Source organism: Elaeis guineensis, chromosome 13 (assembly GCF_000442705.2).
Source record: "Elaeis guineensis isolate ETL-2024a chromosome 13, EG11, whole genome shotgun sequence".
Taxonomy (NCBI): domain Eukaryota; kingdom Viridiplantae; phylum Streptophyta; class Magnoliopsida; order Arecales; family Arecaceae; genus Elaeis; species Elaeis guineensis.
The window spans coordinates 38,972,284-38,990,386 of NC_026005.2; the positions used below are offsets into that span (position 1 = coordinate 38,972,284).

General features: G+C 41.3%; 1 non-coding gene across 1 annotated transcript; it reads right to left on the reverse strand.

Moving 5' to 3' along the window:
• Window positions 1-14,257: 14,257 nt before the first annotated feature.
• Window positions 14,258-14,363, reverse strand: LOC140853521 (small nucleolar RNA R71). Its single transcript, XR_012136591.1, has one exon. It is a non-coding gene; the product is annotated as a small nucleolar RNA R71 (small nucleolar RNA).
• Between the last annotated feature and the right edge of the window lie 3,740 nt (window positions 14,364-18,103).

Here is an 18,103-nt window from a genome sequence, read left to right on the forward strand (position 1 = left end):
TGAGCAGAGCCATACAGCATGCTTCAAAGTGTCCAAGAGACTCTTCAATCTAAAGATGTACGAAAGACAATCAGTCCATGATTACTGTATGACAATGATTAAGGATATTAAGGAGCTTGGAAAGCTCAGACTCGATATGCAAAAGTAATTGTAGATGGATTTGATTCTTCAATCTCTTACTAATTCATATAGTCAATTTATTATAAATTTTCATATGAACAAACTTGATTGCACTATACCCGAACTAGTCAATATGTTGGACACTATGAAGGAAACCTTGAAGAGTTCAAGGGACACTATTTTTCCTATAGAGCGGACTTCTTCGATCAAGAAAAAGTCTGGTTGGAAGAAGAAGAACAAATCAACTAAGAAGCAAAAGAAAGAGAGCAAGCCAAAGAAGGACATTCCAAAGAAGGCTAAAGCAAAGAAAAAGTATTTCCACTATGATGCTGATGGCCACTGGAGGAGGAACTATCCACTCTATTTGGAGAGCCTAAAGATCAAGAAGGATGATAAACCTCTAGAAGGTATGCTCATAATTGAATCTAACCTTACGATTTTTTTTACTTCTAGTTGGGTATTAGACTTTGGTTCAAGTGCTCATACATATACCTCAATGTAGGATCTAATAGAAGGTAGAAGGTTGAGAGAATGTGACATGATCTTTCAGATCGATAATGAAGTAAAAGTTGTTGCAGAAGTCATTGGTACTTATCCTCTTCAATTACTGTCAGAATTTAGATTAGATTTAAAAGATTGTTATTTTGTTCCTATAGCTAGTTGGAATTTGATTTTCATGTCTGTGCTTACACAGGATAATTTTGAATTTAATTTCAATAAAGACTTTTATTTTATTTATTTATAAAATAAATTAGTTGCATGTGGTCTTTTAATTAATAGTCTATATCACTTGCATATTAATGCGAATGTGAATTTGAGTGAGCAAAGAGTGAGTGCCGTAGGTCAAAAGAGACTCAAAGATAAAATTAATCAGAAGTACTTATGGCATCATAGATTAGGCCATATTGGAGAGGATAGAATAAACAAACTGAAAAAGGATGAGATCCTTAGCTCTCTTGATCCAGGATCATACCCAGCTTGTGAATCTTGCCTTCAAGAAAAAATGGCCAAGTTACCCTATGTAGGATATGAAGAAAGGGCCATCATGTTAGTTGCCCTGGTATACATCGATGTGTGTGGACAATTTGATATGCAGGCCAAAGATGCTTATAGGTACTTCATCACCTTTATCGATGATCTGTTATGGTACAAATATGTGTATCTGATGAAACACAAGTCTGAAGCCTTTGAAAGGTTCAAAAAATTTAAAAATAAAGTAGAAAAATAAATAGATAAACCCAATAAAGTTCTTTGATCTAATCGAGGAGGTAAATATCTTAGTTGAGAATTTTTTAGATATCTTAAGGACAACGGTATAGTCTCTCAGTGGATTCTTTTCGAAGCACCTCAGCTCAATGGGATATTCGAAAAGAGAAATAGAATCCTATTAGATATAGTCAGATCCATGATGAGCTTCACTGATTTATCCTTATATCTTTAGAGACATGCCTTGTTAACTGTAATTCACCTATTGAATAGGATTCCATCAAAATCTGTTCCTTCCACTCCATATGAGATATGGCATGGTAAGAAGTCGAGTCTAGGTTATCTAAAGACCTAGAGATGTCTGACCTATGTCAAGAGATAGATGGCTGATAAATTAGAGGATAGATCTGTATTAGCTTATTTTATAGGGTATCCAAAAGAATCAATGGGATACTACTTCTATTTTTCATAAGATCACAATGTGATTGTGAGTCAGAATGCCATATTTCTAGAAAAATAATTTATCCAGGATGTGGCTGTGGGAGGTTAGTTGAGCTCGAAGAGAATGTCTCTGAAGAGCAAAGAGCAATGGATCTTCAGGAACCCATTATTCATATGCCAGTAGTTGATGTTCTTCTACCACCTCTTAGATCTAGCAGGATCTCCTGACCTCTTGAAAGATATATGGGTATACTTATGGAGGAAGTTAAGAAAATGTTCCTTATGGGAGATAAGGGACATGGTGATGATCCTAATACCTTTGATGAGGCAATGTCTGACATCGATTTTGAGAAATGGTTAGATACAATAAAATCAGAGATTGACTCGATATACTCAAACCAATTATGGATCTTAGTGGATCCACCTAAGGGTATAGTACCCATTGAGTATAAATGGATCTACAAAAAAAAAAAGGTACCGATGGTAAGGTAGAGATCTATAAAGCTAGGCCATGATAAAATATTATAGTCAGCACGAGAGCATTAACTATCAAAAAATTTTCTCATCAGTAGTCATGCTGAAATCTATCCACACTCTGCTTGCTATTGCAGCTTATTAAAATTATGAAATCTGACAGATGGATATGAAAATTACTTTTCTGAATGGATATCTTGAGAAAGATATCTATATGGAGTGGCTTTTGAATTTCATATCTGGTGATGATGATCACAGAGTCTGCAAGCTGCAAAGATCCATATACAGATTAAAACAAACTTCTCAAAGTTGGAATCTTTGTTTTAATGATGCGATCAAATCGTTTGATTTTATCAAGAATGAAGAGGAACCTTGTGTATACAAAAGGATCAATGGGAGCACAATAATATTTCTCGTATTGTATGTAGATGATATTCTTCTCATTGGGAATGATGTTCCCATGCTGACCACGATCAAAAGATGGTTGTTCAAAAAATTCTCCATGAAAAACCTAGGAGAAGCATCCTATATTCTTGAAATAAAGGTCTATAAGAATAGATCTAAAAGGATGCTAGGCCTATCATAAAAGCTGTACATAGAGAAAGTGCTGAAGAGGTCAGTATGAAAAATTTTAAAAGATAACTTTTACCTTTTAGGCATGGTATTCATCTTTCCAAGACGATGTGTTCGACCATATCTGAGGAAGTTCAGCGCATGAGTAGGATTTCTTATGCCTCAGCCATAAGGAGCCTCATGTATGCCATGCTGTATATTCGATCTGATATTGTCCTTATTGTGAGTGTCACGAGCAGGTATTAATTGAATCCAGAAGAGGAGCATTAGATAGTTGTGAAGAATATCCTCAAGTACTTAAGAAGAACTAAGGATTTATTCTTGGTCTTTAGAGGAGGTTCTAAGTTGGAAATCGAGGAGTATACTGATTCAAACTTCATGTCTGATCCTAATGATAGAAAATTTATGTCAGGATATATGTTCACTTGCAATGGTTGTTGGAGTTTTCATGATTTCATGCATGCATAATTTTTTAAAACAAGTATGCAGCAGAATTTAAAATTTTTCAGATTAAATCTAATTTAATTTAAGCATGTATAAGATCAAATCTTCAAACCATAAATAGGATCATCATATATGAGATAAGATTCAAATACAGAAATCAAATAGAGAAATATAAATTAAGAACATATCTTGACATGGATCAATCTTCACCACAAACTGATGATCATGGATGTCTTCTGAAGGTCTCTTGTAGCTGCACAAGCATCCGGCCTCTATGGGTATCCACATGAGACTCTGATCTGATCAGAAACTTTTTGATCTCATAGGGATGCTAGCTCCCTTATAGAGATTGTTGTGATTCAGGTGGTGTGCCCAAGGCCCAGGGGACCAAGGCTAAGGCCAAGGTCCATCATTCATGAGGGTTTCATGGAGGCTCTAGGGCTAGTTGGGCCCTAGGTTGAAAGGCTGTGGACCTTTCGGATTCTTGAGGTCTAGGTTATGTGGGCCTCAAGGGACCAACTCTTTATGGGCTAGGTCTGGACCCAGGATAGATGAGATTAGGTCGAGTCATGGGTGTACATGGGCTTGGGTTAAGCTAATCTCCCATAGAGTTGGTCAAAGGAGTTTTGGGTTTGGGTCACTTGACCCTGTGTTTATATATACATGCATTGTATAGGTTTGATTAAGCCAAGGAATACGAAAACTCTTTCTCTCAAGTCTCTCTCTCTCTTCTCCCTCTCTCTTCAGCTATTTTCCATGCCCCAGGAGCAAGAAACCCTAGGGTTTCTTGCCGCCAGGTCCATAGAAGGCAGGAAAAATAGGGGAGGCACTAGGGTTTTGAGCCCCTCCCCCTTTGTGCCGCCAACCATATTGCCTCTCCCTCTCTTGCAGCCATCCAAACATTAGGTCCAGGATTTGAAATCTCTTGCTATGATGTTGGTACAAGTTTCTCTCAGATCTGGAGTTGATCTGAGGTCGTTTGAGGTGCGGGTGAGATCTCCATTAACAGATCTACAGGAAAGGCTGCAGCAGGATAGATCTGCAAGGTCTGGTTCTATCTACCTTCTTTCTTATCTAGAATATCCTGATTTGAGATCTACAAATTGAAAGACCTCGGTCCAGGCCTAATCTGGTTGGGTACCAGATCTTGAATTTTTTAGAGGTGATCTTAGAGGCGTTCTTCATCTGGAACGAAAGGCTGATGAAGAAGACAGCAACTAGGCTGATTTTGTCAAGGGCCTTCGATCGAGTCTAGAAGTCTCCAGATTTGTTCATTGCTAGTTCTGCTACACCCAAGGTCCATGGGAGGAGTCAGGATTGTGCTCCAATAGTTGGTATCAGAGCCACGTTAGTGAGGAAGTGGTTCCAAGCACGAGAAGTTGAAGATCCCAAGTGTTGAAAATTTTCAGCAAGGTACCATCAAGGTATATTCTACACTTCTTGATTTTATATTACTTGTTTGGCTTGGATCCAGTCATGGGCAGCAATATGAAGGTCGATTTCGAGAAGTTTGATGGTAAGGGAAATTTTTCCATGTAGAAAATTTGGGTGGAGGATCTTCTGGTGCAAGCAGATCTGGATCAGGCTTTGGATGAGAAGCCTGAGGGAATGACAGATAGACAGTGGGCATCGTTGGAGAAGAAAGCATGCTCAGTGATCAGAGAATGTTTGGCGGATGCGGCGTTGTATTCAGTGCTAGAAGAAAAGACCCCGAAGGGCCTTTGGTCGAAGTTGCACACCATGTATATGGGGAAGAATATCTGCAACAAGCTAATGCTGAAGAAGAGGTTGTACAGTCTTCGGATGCAGGAGGGATCTGATGTGATTGGGCACATTCAGAGGTTCGACCAGTTGTGCACAGAGTTGATGAATATCGGGGTGAAGCTGGATGAGTAGGACAAGTCCCTGTTGCTTTTGTGTTCGCTGCCAGGATCATATGACTCTTTGGTGACTACACTGCTCTACGACAAGGAGACTCTAGAATATGAAGACATGGTCTCGGTGCTGAGGTCTAATGAGCAAAGAAAAAAGTTGTCCAGAGATCGGGCTCCCCAGGATGGTTTGGCAGTAGGGGAGAGGACAGGTAGAGGCAGAGGCAGAAGCAAGTCCAGGGGGCGGTCCAAGTCCAGGAAGGGAAAGAAAGAGATGAAATGCTTCAAGTGTAATGAGTTTGGGCACTTCAAGCGAGAATGTCCACTATGGAAGAGCAAGAAGGGAGAAAGAAGTGGCTCAGAATCAGTGAGTGCAGTTGCTGGGCAGCAAGTGGAAGATGATCTACTTGTGGTATCAGATGGTCATAGGCATTACACAGAGGAGTGGACATTAGACTCTGCGTGCTCACATCACTACACACCACACAGGTCTTGGTTTGCGACATACACCAAGACAGATGAGGGATCAGTGACTCTAGGCGACAATCATCCTTGCAAGATGGCTGGGATAGGGACAGTCAGGGTGAGGATGTTTGATGAGATTGTGAGGTCATTGGCAAATGTAAAGCACGTCCCAGAGCTGAAAAGAATCTGGTGTTACTAGGCTACTTGGAGCGCAGTGGATACAGCTTCAGCAGTAGGGCTAGAAGCGGAGTATTAAACATCTCCAATGGAGCTATGGTGGTAATGAGAGGCAGGAGGTTGGACAATAATCTCTATCACATGGAGGGATCTGTGGTGACCGGAGAGTCTGATGCAGCAGTTGCAGTACAGGACCAGCAGGGGGCTTACAGGATGTGGCACTACCGTCTAGGCCACATGGGTGACAAGGGGCTGAGGGAGTTGAGTAGGAGAGGACTCATCTCTGATCTGGAGGATGGTGCTACAGGGGAGATCTGTGAGCCTTGCCAGATGGAAAAGTAGAGGAGAGTTCAGTTCAACATCAGTACAACCCGCAGTGCAGCCCCTCTGGAGTTAGTACACACGGATGTGTGGGGACCAGCCCCAGTTTCAGCTAGGAATGGGGCCAGATACTTCATGACCCTGATTGATGATTTCTCAAGAAAACTCTAGATTTACTTCATGAGAGAGAAGTCTAAGGTCTTCACCAAGTTCAAAATCTGGAGAGCTGAGGTGGAGAAGGAGCAGGGGAGGAGCGTAAAGTGTCTGAGGCCAGACAATGGCAGGGAGTACACCAGCAGAGAGTTCCAGGACTATCGTGAAGAGTGTGGGATCAGGAGACACTTCTCAGTTAAGGAGACTCCACAGCAGAATGGGGTGGCCAAGAGGATGAACAGAACACTTCTGAAAAAGGCATGATGCATGAGGCTGCAGGCAGGGCTTCCAAAGGCATTCTGGGTTGACACAGTTGACGCAGCGGGTTACTTGGTCAATCGGTCACCTCACACCAGGTTGGATGGAAGGCTTCCAGAGGAGGTGTGGTCTGGGAGGATAGTTGGGTTGGGCCATCTACGGGTATTTGGGTGCACGGCCTATGTGCACATTGGAGTTGGTGAGCAGAGCAAGCTAGATGCCAGATCATGCAAGATGGTGTTTCTAGGCTATCCACGAGGAGTTAAGGGATATAGGCTGTGGGATCCCTTGGAAAAGAAGGTTATCATTAGTCGGGATGTGACTTTTGATGAGGAGTCAGTCCTATGGAGGCGAGCAGGCATGGAGGAGCAGCAGGAGCAGGAGGAGGTCCAGCAGGGTGCTGCTGGACAGCTTACCTCTTTGATTTTGCCTCTTGCAGGTACTACAGGAGGATATGATATTCAGGTGGAGAAGCTACCTAAGGTGTCTCCACAGGTGGAGAGGACTCGAACGGATGATCGAGGTGGAGAGGTCCAGCAGGAGCGAGCTGGACCGAGGACTGATATCGGTGTTGCCCTACACAAGCCCAAGAGGACCATCAGGCAACCGGACCGATATGGCTTCGAGGAGACACTGTCATATGCCCTGGTGATAGCAAATGGAGATCCATATATGTATCAGGAGGCTATTGAGAGGTAGGACAGAGAGCGGTGGGTCCAGGCGATGTCCGAGGAGATGCAGTCTCTCCACCAAAATCAGACGTGGCGATTGGTGCAGTTGCCACAGGGGAAGAGGCCCATTGGCTGCAAATGGGTCTACAGTCGCAAGGAAGGGCCTTCAGAGCAGGCAGGTATCAGATTCAAGGCGAGGTTAGTGGCCAAGGGATACTCTCAGAAGGAAGGCATCGACTTCAGCAAGGTCTTCTCTTCCGTCGTCAGACATACTTCCATCAGAGTGTTGCTGAGCATTATAGCAGCTCAGGATTTAGAGCTGGAGCAGATGGATGTCAAGATGGCATTCCTCCATGGGCATTTGGAGGAGAGGATTTACATAGAGCAGCCACCTGGTTTCAGGGATCCAGGATCAGAGGGAAAGGTTTGTTTGTTGCAGAAATCACTGTACGGGTTGAAGCAGTCGCCGAGGCAATGGTACAAGCGGTTCGACTCCTATGTGCGCAGCATTGGACTTTTCAGGTGCGAGTTTGATCCCTGTGTTATGTTCAATCTCTTGAGGATGGTTCTAGGGTGTTCCTACTCTTGTATGTGGATGACATGCTTATAGCATGCAAGAGTAGGAAGGTTGTGCAGGATCTGAAGGCATCCTTATCTCGGGAGTTTGAGATGAAGGATTTGGGCCCTGCAAGGAAGATCCTAGGCATGGAGATTTTCAGAGACCGAGCCCGAAGGGTGCTGCATCTATCTCAGGGGAGCTACATACAGAAGGTCTTAGAGAGGTTCGGGATGAAGGGAGCAAAGCCGATGGAGCTGCCACTTGCCGGTCACTTCAGACTCTTGAAGACCATGGTGCAACAGACTGAGGTGGAGGCTCAGGAGATGGAGATGGTTCCTTATGCTTTCAGGAGTTGGGAGCTTGATGTATGTGATGGTCTGTTGTAGGCAAGACATCGCTCATGCAGTGAGTCAGGTTAGCAGGTTCATGGCGCAGCCTAGCAGGGAGCACTGGAGAGCTCTGAAGTGGATATTCAGATACCTGGCGGGTTCAGTTGGAGTTGGCATCTGCTACGAATAGTGAGGAGGTGCAGTGGGATACTCTGACATGTCCAGGGAGGCTCAGGGGCTGATTGGCAGTTATGTAGATGCAGACTTCGGTGGAGATGTGGATACCCGGAGGTCTACGACAGGCTTCATCATTAGCCTGTATGGAGGTCCTATTTCTTGGAGATCGAGTCTGAAGTCTATCACGGCCCTATCCACTACAGAGGCAAAATACATCGGGCTGACAGAAGCAGCTAAGGAGGCAATTTGGCTGAAGGGTTTGTTGACGGAGATGGATCTTACTCAGGAGGCCATTAGAGTGCACTGTGACAGCCATAGTGCACTTCTATTAGCACAGAACTCAGTCTATCATGCAAGGACAAAGCACATCGACATTCGGTATCATCGGATCAGGGAGCTTATGGAGGATGGTGAGGTGGAGCTGGTGAAGGTACACACCAAGGAGAACCCAGTTGATGCACTTACGAAGGTACTTCCACGGGACAGCTTTCAGAGATGTGTTGAGCTGATTCGGCTGATGGACAGAGTGGAGCTAGTTGAGGACTTGAGACACCAAGGTGGAGATTGTTGTGATCCAGGTGGTGTGCCCATGGCCCAGGGGACCAAGGCTAAGGCCAAGGTCCATCATTCATGCGGGCTTCATGGAGGCTCTAGGGCTAGTTGGGCCCTAGGTTGAAAGGCTGTGGGCCTTTCGGGTTCTTGAGGTCTAGGTTATGTGGGCCTCAAGGGACCAACTCTTTATGGGCCAGGTCTGGGCCCAGGATAGGTGAGATTAGGTCGAGTCATGGGTGTACATGGGCTTGGGTTAACCTAATCACCCATAGAGTTGGTCAAGGGAGTTTTGGGTTTGGGTCACTTGACCCTGTGTTTATATATACATGCACTGTATAGGTTTGATTAAGCCAAGGAATACGAAAATCCTTTCTCCCAAGTCTCTCTCTCTCTTCTCCCTCTCTCTTCAGCTATTCTCCATGCCTCAGGAGCAAGAAACCCTAGGGTTTCTTGCCACCAGGTCCATAGAAGGCAGGAAAAACAGGGGAGGCGCTAGGGTTTTGAGCCCCTCCCCCTTTGTGCCGCCAACCATATTACCTCTCCCTCTCTTGCAGCCATCCAAACATTAGGTTCAGGACTTAAAATCTCTTGCTATAAGGTTTGTAGAAGTTTCTCTCAGATCTGGAGTTGATCTGAGGTCGTTTGAGTTGCGGGTGAGATCTCCATCAACAGATCTACAGGAAAGGCTGCAGCAGGATAGATCTGTAAGGTCTGGTTCTATCTACCTTCTTCCCTATCTAGAATGCCCCAATTTGAGATCTATAAATTGAAAGACCTCGATCCAGGCCTGATCTGATTGGGTACTAGATCTTGGATTTTTTAGAGGTTATCTTAGAGGCGTTCTTCATCTGGAACGAAAGGCTGACGAAGAAGACAGTGACCAGGCTGATTTCGTCAAGGGCCTTCGATCGAGTCCAAAAGTCTCCAGATTTGTTCGTTGCTGGATCCGCTGCACCCAAGATCCATGGGAGGAGCCGGGATCATGCTCCAACTGAGATTACATCTTGACGGTTGAAAATCTTCTTTTCTCTCAAGATACTCTTAGAGAAGAAGAAGAAGTAGAAGGATCTTGATCTCTATGCTAGAGATCATGAAAAGAATCTTTTTTTCTCTTTTTCTTCTTAAATCTATGCATCAAATCTCTACAATAGAGATGTAGAAAATTTATCCAACTTTTGGATCAAGAGAAGAGGAGACATACATGTCTAAACATGGATAAGAGGGAGGGAGATATGTCCTAACAACCAACTCTTGGTAATGTAAGAAAGAAAAGATGAAAAGCAAAACAAACCTCACACCTCCACCTTCATGCCGTCCCTTTTTTTTCTCTCTTGATTATTTCACGCACAAGGCCCTCCTTTCGGTGTCAAACCTGATCCCTTTTCTCTTCCATCTAATGCCTCAAAGGTGGTGTTTAAATAGATGAAGAAGAGATAGAGTTTGGATAAGAAAAATAGGAGTCCAAACAACTTAGGACTCTATCCTTTTGATGCCACCCGCCCCAAACATATTTCTACCCAAATTTTACATGGAAGAAAGGTGGTTTAATAAGGATTCTTAGACACTAAAAGGAATTGGAGATGTGGTGTCCAAACTAGTTGTGGCATGGGACTTAGTTGGCGCATGGAAAGGAAGGTATTTAAATCACATGAGACTCTCCTTTAGGTGGCTATTTTAAATTCAATAAAATATCAATCAATCTTAATCATATTAGAACCATATTAGATCCAAATAGATGAACCAAATCTGATTTAGAGCCCAAACTATTTAGATTAGATGTCACCTAATTGGAGGAGTCCTAGTCCTTTTAAATTTTTGCTTGGTGCTTGAGTCAAACTCAATTTAATCCTAATCCAATTAAGATTTGGTGCACCTATGAAAATGAAAATTCTTAGTCCAAATAGAAACTCATACATTTTAGTCTAATTAGAAATTCAGTCAAACCCAAATCCTAATTCAAATAAGAATGATTCTCCGATGCAATTTAGGTTATCTTATAACCCAATCAGGTTTGATCAAATCAAACTCATGTCAAGTCAAATTAAATTCAATTTAATTAGACTTGATGCAAGTCTCATAGCCCAATAAAATTGAGCCACTTAGTAATTCAATTGCCAATTAATCATCTTTTAACTCACTAACTCTTTAGCGAGTTACATAATGCAATATTTGTATTGGATCAATCATCAATCAAATTGATAATCAAATTCTGTTACGATTCAAAATCGTAATTCAACCATCTGATCAATCAAAAGCCTCTTTTGTGTGTGATCTCATAGATTCTATTATATCTGATAGAGAGATATATTGTGATCTCTATCATAAGATCATTTCAATAGATTGGAACTCTTTTCAATGGATTGGAACAGTTTCAACTCTATCCATCAAGGATCATCGATCTTCAAGATGATGCTTGTGAGTCTCACAATCCACCAGTGATACTTAGCAGTATGTAGTGGCAACCCAGCAGAATAAAAGATGATGAACCTCTAGGTGTAGTTAATGCATGATACAGTTCCTCTATCGTGAGTCTCGATCGAATGGCAGGTCATGGATAAATCATCAAACCTCATCATCGGTCATATGATAGATTTAATCAGCTCGAGTCCATATATGATTCTATGGAAACTCTTTTCCATCAATCACACTGATATAGCCATAGACTTAAGGACTCAGCCTCTTAAATCTCATAGGACTACTCCCTTCTGTTAGGATCGATAGATCCCATCTTGATGCATACCCCACTCCTACAGTGGACCAACTATTGTCAACATCCACTACAAGGGCTCATTGAGACCCATATTGATATGTCAGTCAAACTCTTGTAGTCTCACTGCAAGCAGTAGTGCCATCTCAGGTCAAAAGATCAGTCATACAACTGTAGCATCGAAAAAGTCACTAACGAGTGAGCAGATGATAAACACTTAATTTAAGTCATTTAAAGCAGAAAATTATATTTAATTTATTTTATTTATTAAGAATTTGATGCTTCTTTTTATGTTTTACAGGAAAGATGATCGCCGATACAAAGAGTTCGATTCACAAATCAAAAAGACTCAAGTTTGAAGAAAATTGGACTTAAAATAAAATTAAAATAAAAGAAGGATGCATACGGTATTATAGAAAATGAAGATACTATGCAAGAAACCTAAAAAGAATATAGGCATCATTTTAAAGAAACAAAAGTTTCTTTTTGTAATTTTCTAATCAAAAAGGAGCGTAAGTGGTTTCCTAACAGCTAATGGGTCCGTGAAAGAAGATTGCGGGCGCGCGGCATTGCGAGCGCATGGCATGGTGGGTTCGCAGAGAGCTTGTGCTGGCAGACATAGTGGTGAACAGACGGATGCTCATGATAGCAGATGGATCTGAAAATTAAAGAAAAAAATATAATACTTGAAAATACTTTCAGAGGAAGAATTTGTATTTTCTTTATCTGCTTGTGATCTTTCCATCTCATCCATCCATCTTTTATTCCTTAGTATTTTCTTTAGTCCCACATCTGAAAACCATATAAAACTCCTCCCTCCGAACACCTATAAAAAGGCTCTTGTACTCTCATTTGAGGATCATCCCCAGAAATTCTTCTAGAGCCTTGCACAGAGGAAGAGAAAAAGATTACTCCATGAGCAGCTAGGCTATCAGTCTCGGGAGTGGAGACAAAATTTTGTAACGACACAGAGTGGGTTTATTGTTCTAAACATTCTTGTATTTCTTTATATGAAATAAAGATTATGCTTTTTATTTAAATCATCATGAGTTCTTTATTTGCTCTCTTTCATATGCTTTTATTTATGCATTCCTGTTAGATTAATATTAGGAAAAACTTTTACTTTTCGGAGATGCACCGTGATCTACAGGTACGGGGCGTGCTGAGAAAAGAAGAGTTGTTTACCTAGTACTTTTTGGAGACACACCATGATCTACGGGTATGGGGTGTGTCGAGAAAAGATAGATATTTTTTTTAAGATTAATCACATCTATTTAATTAAAAAAAAAAGAGATACAACTCTACTAGTACAAAATTAATTCAAAACTCTCGAGCTCTTTATTTTCTAATTACATCAATTTTAAGATAATTTATTTTCTAAATCAAAATAATGCTTCTTTCTTTTATTTTACAATCTCAACTTAGCCCAAGGTCCCTGAGGATATGATCTTGACTCATCCTACCTACGTAGTGAGTAGAGTTATTTTTTGTGCTATCAACGACTACGCATCAAATTTTGGCACTGTTGTCGGGGACCTTGGCACGGTTGAATTAAAAAAAAAAATCACTGACATTTCATAATACTTAACTAAAATAGCGTAACCTCAAATATAAAAATTTCTAACTTGATTGGACACCTTGTTTCTTTGCATTGCATCTCCATAATTAACTTTAAGGGCACAACCCATTAACTAAGATAAGGTGGGGATTTGATCACCCTTCTTTGGCCCACAAATCACTCCCTTGCATTTGTATAACCTAGACCTTAATCTAAAATTAATTAGACGTTGACCCCTAAGGATTTCGAGCTCATTAGAACAAGTGACCCTGAGAGTTGAACCAGGTTAGACTTGGTCAGCTAACCTGGTCAGCTAGCTGGTGTCTAAGCAAGTGGTTTGTGGGATGACTGGGCCTGAAGGAAGGTGGTTTTTAATTGGTTCCATTCACTAATCTGACCAATTTAATTGGTGTCTAAGGAAAGCAATGGGGGGACTCCCACCGACCTTACACTTATCTGGCCAGTTGGTTGGTTAAGCTCTGACTTGGAGGGCTTGAAGGCTAACTACAGTTAGGAGCTGTCTAGAACTAGGGTAACTTTAGGATAGAGAGTCCACTGCATGCTAACTTGATTGTAATTAAAATCTAACCACAACTAATTCTTCTATTAGTTTTAGGACTTCTTAGGATCTCTTCTTTAGAACTCTTTTCTCTCTTCTCCTCTCCGCTTAATAAAAAAAAATAATCCTTAATAGACTAGGATAGTCCTACATAGACCTTTTAGTTGCATGTTAGGTTGACGATCACTAAAACTCGACTTGCAACCATTAGACAAAGAATTAGAAAAGACTCTTAGGACTATCCGAGTTAGAAACATGGCTACACCTGGTGAGCCTAATCCTCCACGCTCATTGAGAGAATATTTCACTCCATCCTCGTATACCTACTCTCCATGCATTCAAGCACCTCCAGTAGAAGCTACCAATATGAGATTAAGTCTAGCATTATTCAAATATTGCCATCATTCTATGGACTTAGTAATAAGGACCCATACAAACACTTGGATGAATTTTTTGAAATTTGTTCCATAGTAAAAATCCAAAACTTCTCCGATGATGCCCTTAGGTTGAAACTGTTCCCTTTCTCACTTAAGGATAAAGCTAAGCATTGGTTAAACTCCTTAGACTCTATAACCATTTCAACTTGGGATCATCTTCAAAGAGAATTTTTCAAGAAATACTTTCCAATTAGAAAAACAAATCAAATTAGAAAAGCTATCACTAGTTTTTCTCAATTGGAGGGTAAACTTTTTCATGAGACATTGGAAAGGTTAAGGGACCTCATTCGTAAATGTCCACACCATGCTGTCCCTAAATGGCAACTTTGTCAGTATTTTTATGATGGTCTATCGGAGAAACACTGACAAATGGTTGATGCATCATGTGGTGGGACATTCTGTGGGGAAATTCAGTGCAGGGGTAAAATGTAAATTTTAAAACTTTTTCAAAATTATGATTTAAAAGTGGAAAAATATTAATTAATCTAATTAATTAACATGAATTTATCTTACACTAGGATCTAAATATGATATATAGCATGCATGCATTTAAATTTGAAATTCAAATTTGAATAGTAAACACTTTACTGTAATATGTTCTAAACACAATACCTTTGTGCGGATAGTAGATCGCTGTAATCTGATCACTATCGGGAGAGTCTGATCATCGTGATGCAGCCACACAATATATCTATCTTCTGTGGATCATCCACATGAAGCTCCCGATCTGATCGACTCCTTACGAGTGCTAGCTCGTTGTAGAGCCCTTTCGACGATCGATGCTGATCGAACTCCTTCGATTGATGTCTGCCGATTCTTCAAATGCTCCAGATCATCAGCAGATGTGTTTAAGAGGATGTTGAAGATTTTTCTAAAATTTGGTGGGCTCACGACACTCGTAGCTCACCTTCTCACTTTTCAAACTCTAGGTTGAAACCCTGAAGAACTCACTGAAACCCTGCGCACACTTTTTCTTTCTTTTCTTTCTTTTTCTCTCGGAAGGATATAGACCTTCACCTTGCACACAAGGATTCCTCACGCCCAAATTTTTCTCTCCAAAATTTTTCTTACACATGCCCCACTCTTCTCCTCCTTTTAAAATAAGGTCAAACATCTTATCCATGTGAGAGGATAAAGATGAGTAATTGCACATTTGAATTCAAATCAAATTTTTAATTCAAATGGAAACCAATTTATCTCTATCCACTAAGGATGTGAGAAGATGAGGGTGTGGCTTAATTTGTACGTGAGTGATTTCATGAGAACCATTTTCTCGTGTAATAAATGGGGTGCTAAAAGAGGATAAGGTCAAGGCACTAAGATTGGTTGCTCATTCAAATTCAAACTTTATTTTGGATTTGAATGGCCAACCAATCATCCTTATCCACTCATTTGGCGTATTAAAGTAGGGTGTGAGGAGGGCTTTGTGTGAGGAAAAATTCATGAGAACTTCCTTCTCGTGAATTCAAATGGGCGCAGTGGAAGTGAGGTGGCGCAAGGAGAATGGGTCAAGGTGGTTTCATTATTTAAACCAACCTAATTGAACCAAATAAGTTAGAGCCAATTAGATAAATTTAAACCCAACTTAATTAGGCTTAATTAGGCTCAATAAAATCTTAATCAAATCAAGAATTGATTAAGCCCAACCCTTGATCAAATCAGGGACCAAACCATCTCGACGATTAGGTCAACTTTTAATCTAATCGGGTCAAACCCAACTGAATCCAATTCAATTGGACTTGATCCAAAAATAATTACTCAATCAAATTGAGTTAATTAGTGATCAAGTCACTAACTAAATCTCTCATAAATATTGAGTCCAAATTCGATGGGTAATCGGGCATCAGAATTCATCGATATGTAACCCTGATCGAAAAGTCCCAAACCAGTGGGACTCTTGACCCCGGTACCCAAAATGTGTGGAATTCATGATCAGAGAATTCTGATTCTTGATCAAAAAATCTTAGACATGAAGAACTCTTCACCAGCTATCAGATCAGATAGGAACCTCTAATGTGTGTGACCCTGCAGGTTCGAACCTAAGCCGGTAGCACAGGAATCAATTCCTGTACTAATCAAAGTGACCATCTAGCAATGGTACCCGATGACTGGATAGATCGAATGGTCGCAATCGCAACACTCAGAACCTACGTGAATATGGTTACTGTATAATTCATCCTTTTGACCTCTGTGTTTAGGATGACTCAGAGTTAAACTGTCAACCCTGATTAGATCATTTGAAGCGTGCTTAACTCAAATAGTCCTGTGACTCCTCACAAAGACTACCCTGGCCAAGATTTTGCTAAATTGAAACACGACTGTACACAGCTCCTAAACTGGAGTGGTCAATCCCATCTTGACACACGCACCGATAAGTCAAGTACTTGACTACACCCAGCAGCCTTCTGTCACTGAATTAGAAATTTAGGTAGTCCAGTGCCTAAGTGCAGTGAGTTGCTTGCAAGTCACCGTGGTGGTCTCAGGTCGGAGAGAAATTTATACCCATATTCCATCGGAGCAAATCTTGACAGCAGAAATAGCTCCGGAGTCGGTCACGTTCATTGCAGGTGTACCCTTATATCTCACCTGTATGCCATACCAGTGTCTCCACACTCATTGGTTAAGAGGACAACCAACCTATATGGCACACAATGACCTATGTTTGATAAACGTTGTCATCCTTGGTAACAATATATCATTTGGTCGCAAACAGATTTAAGGACTAAACGATAAATCCTCCTTTGTCGAGCTTAAATAGTCCTAAGGACTTCACCACAACATAGGAGCTCATTAGAAGATGAAATATTTTATGATGAAAAATATCAAAATAAGTTTTATTAATTCATAATTCATGTACATATACAAAAATGAGCACAACCGTCAACAGACTGACGATTGGCTTTGGGACACTCTTCCCAACAATCTCCCACTTGGCCTAAGCCAATCGGTGCAGTATCTAATACCCATCTTCGACTTGTAGTCGTCGAACTCCTTCACCGCAATGGCTTTAGTGAATGGATCGGCCAGGTTCTCCTTTCCGTCGATCTTCTGAAGGTCGACGTCACCTCGATCCATAATTTCTCGGATGAGATGGTAGCAGTGCAGAATATGCTTCGTCCGCTGGTGTGCCTTGGGTTCCTTCGCCTGAGCAATGGCTCCAGAGCTGTCATAGTAGAGCAGAACTGGACCAACAAGGGAGGGTGCTACTCCGAGCTTGGTGATGAATTTCCTCAGCCACACCACTTCTTTGGCAGCATCTGATGCAGTGACATACTCCACCTCGCAAACTGAATCAGCTACTGTGTGTTTCTTGGAACTCTTCCAGCAGATAGCCCCACCATTAAGGGTAAAAATAAATCCTGACATACTTTTGCTGTCATCATGATTAGACTGGAAACTAGAGTCTGTAAACCCTATAAGTCTCAAGTCTGATTCACCATAAACAAGCCACTGGTCCTTAGTATTTCTTAAATACTTCAGAATGGTTTTAACAACCTTCCAGTGATTCTCCCCTGGATCAGATTGGTATCTATTCACTACCCCTAGTGAGTATGCCACATCTGGTCATGTACATGTCATGGCATACATGATAGATCCCACTGTCGAAGCATATGAAATCCTACCCATACGTTCTCTCTCTTGAGGTGTTGTCGGACAATCTCTCTTCGAGAGAGAAATTCCATGGCCTATCGGTAGATAGCCTTTCTTGGAATTCTCCATACTGAACCTCTTCAGCATAGTATCTATGTACGTAGACTGGGATAAACCAAGCAACCTTTTAGATCTATCCCTATAGATCCTCATCCCTAGGATGTAGGAAGCTTCTCCCAGATCTTTCATGGAGAACTGTGACGACAGCCAAATCTTTATTCCCTATAATGTAGGGATATCATTATCCATTAAGAGAATGTCATCCACATACAATACAAGAAATACTACTACTGGACCATTAGCCCACTTATAAATGTAGGGCTCTTCTCCGTTCTTAACGAAGCCATACGTCTTGATCATTCTATCAAAATATATGTTCTAACTCCGGGATGCCTGCTTA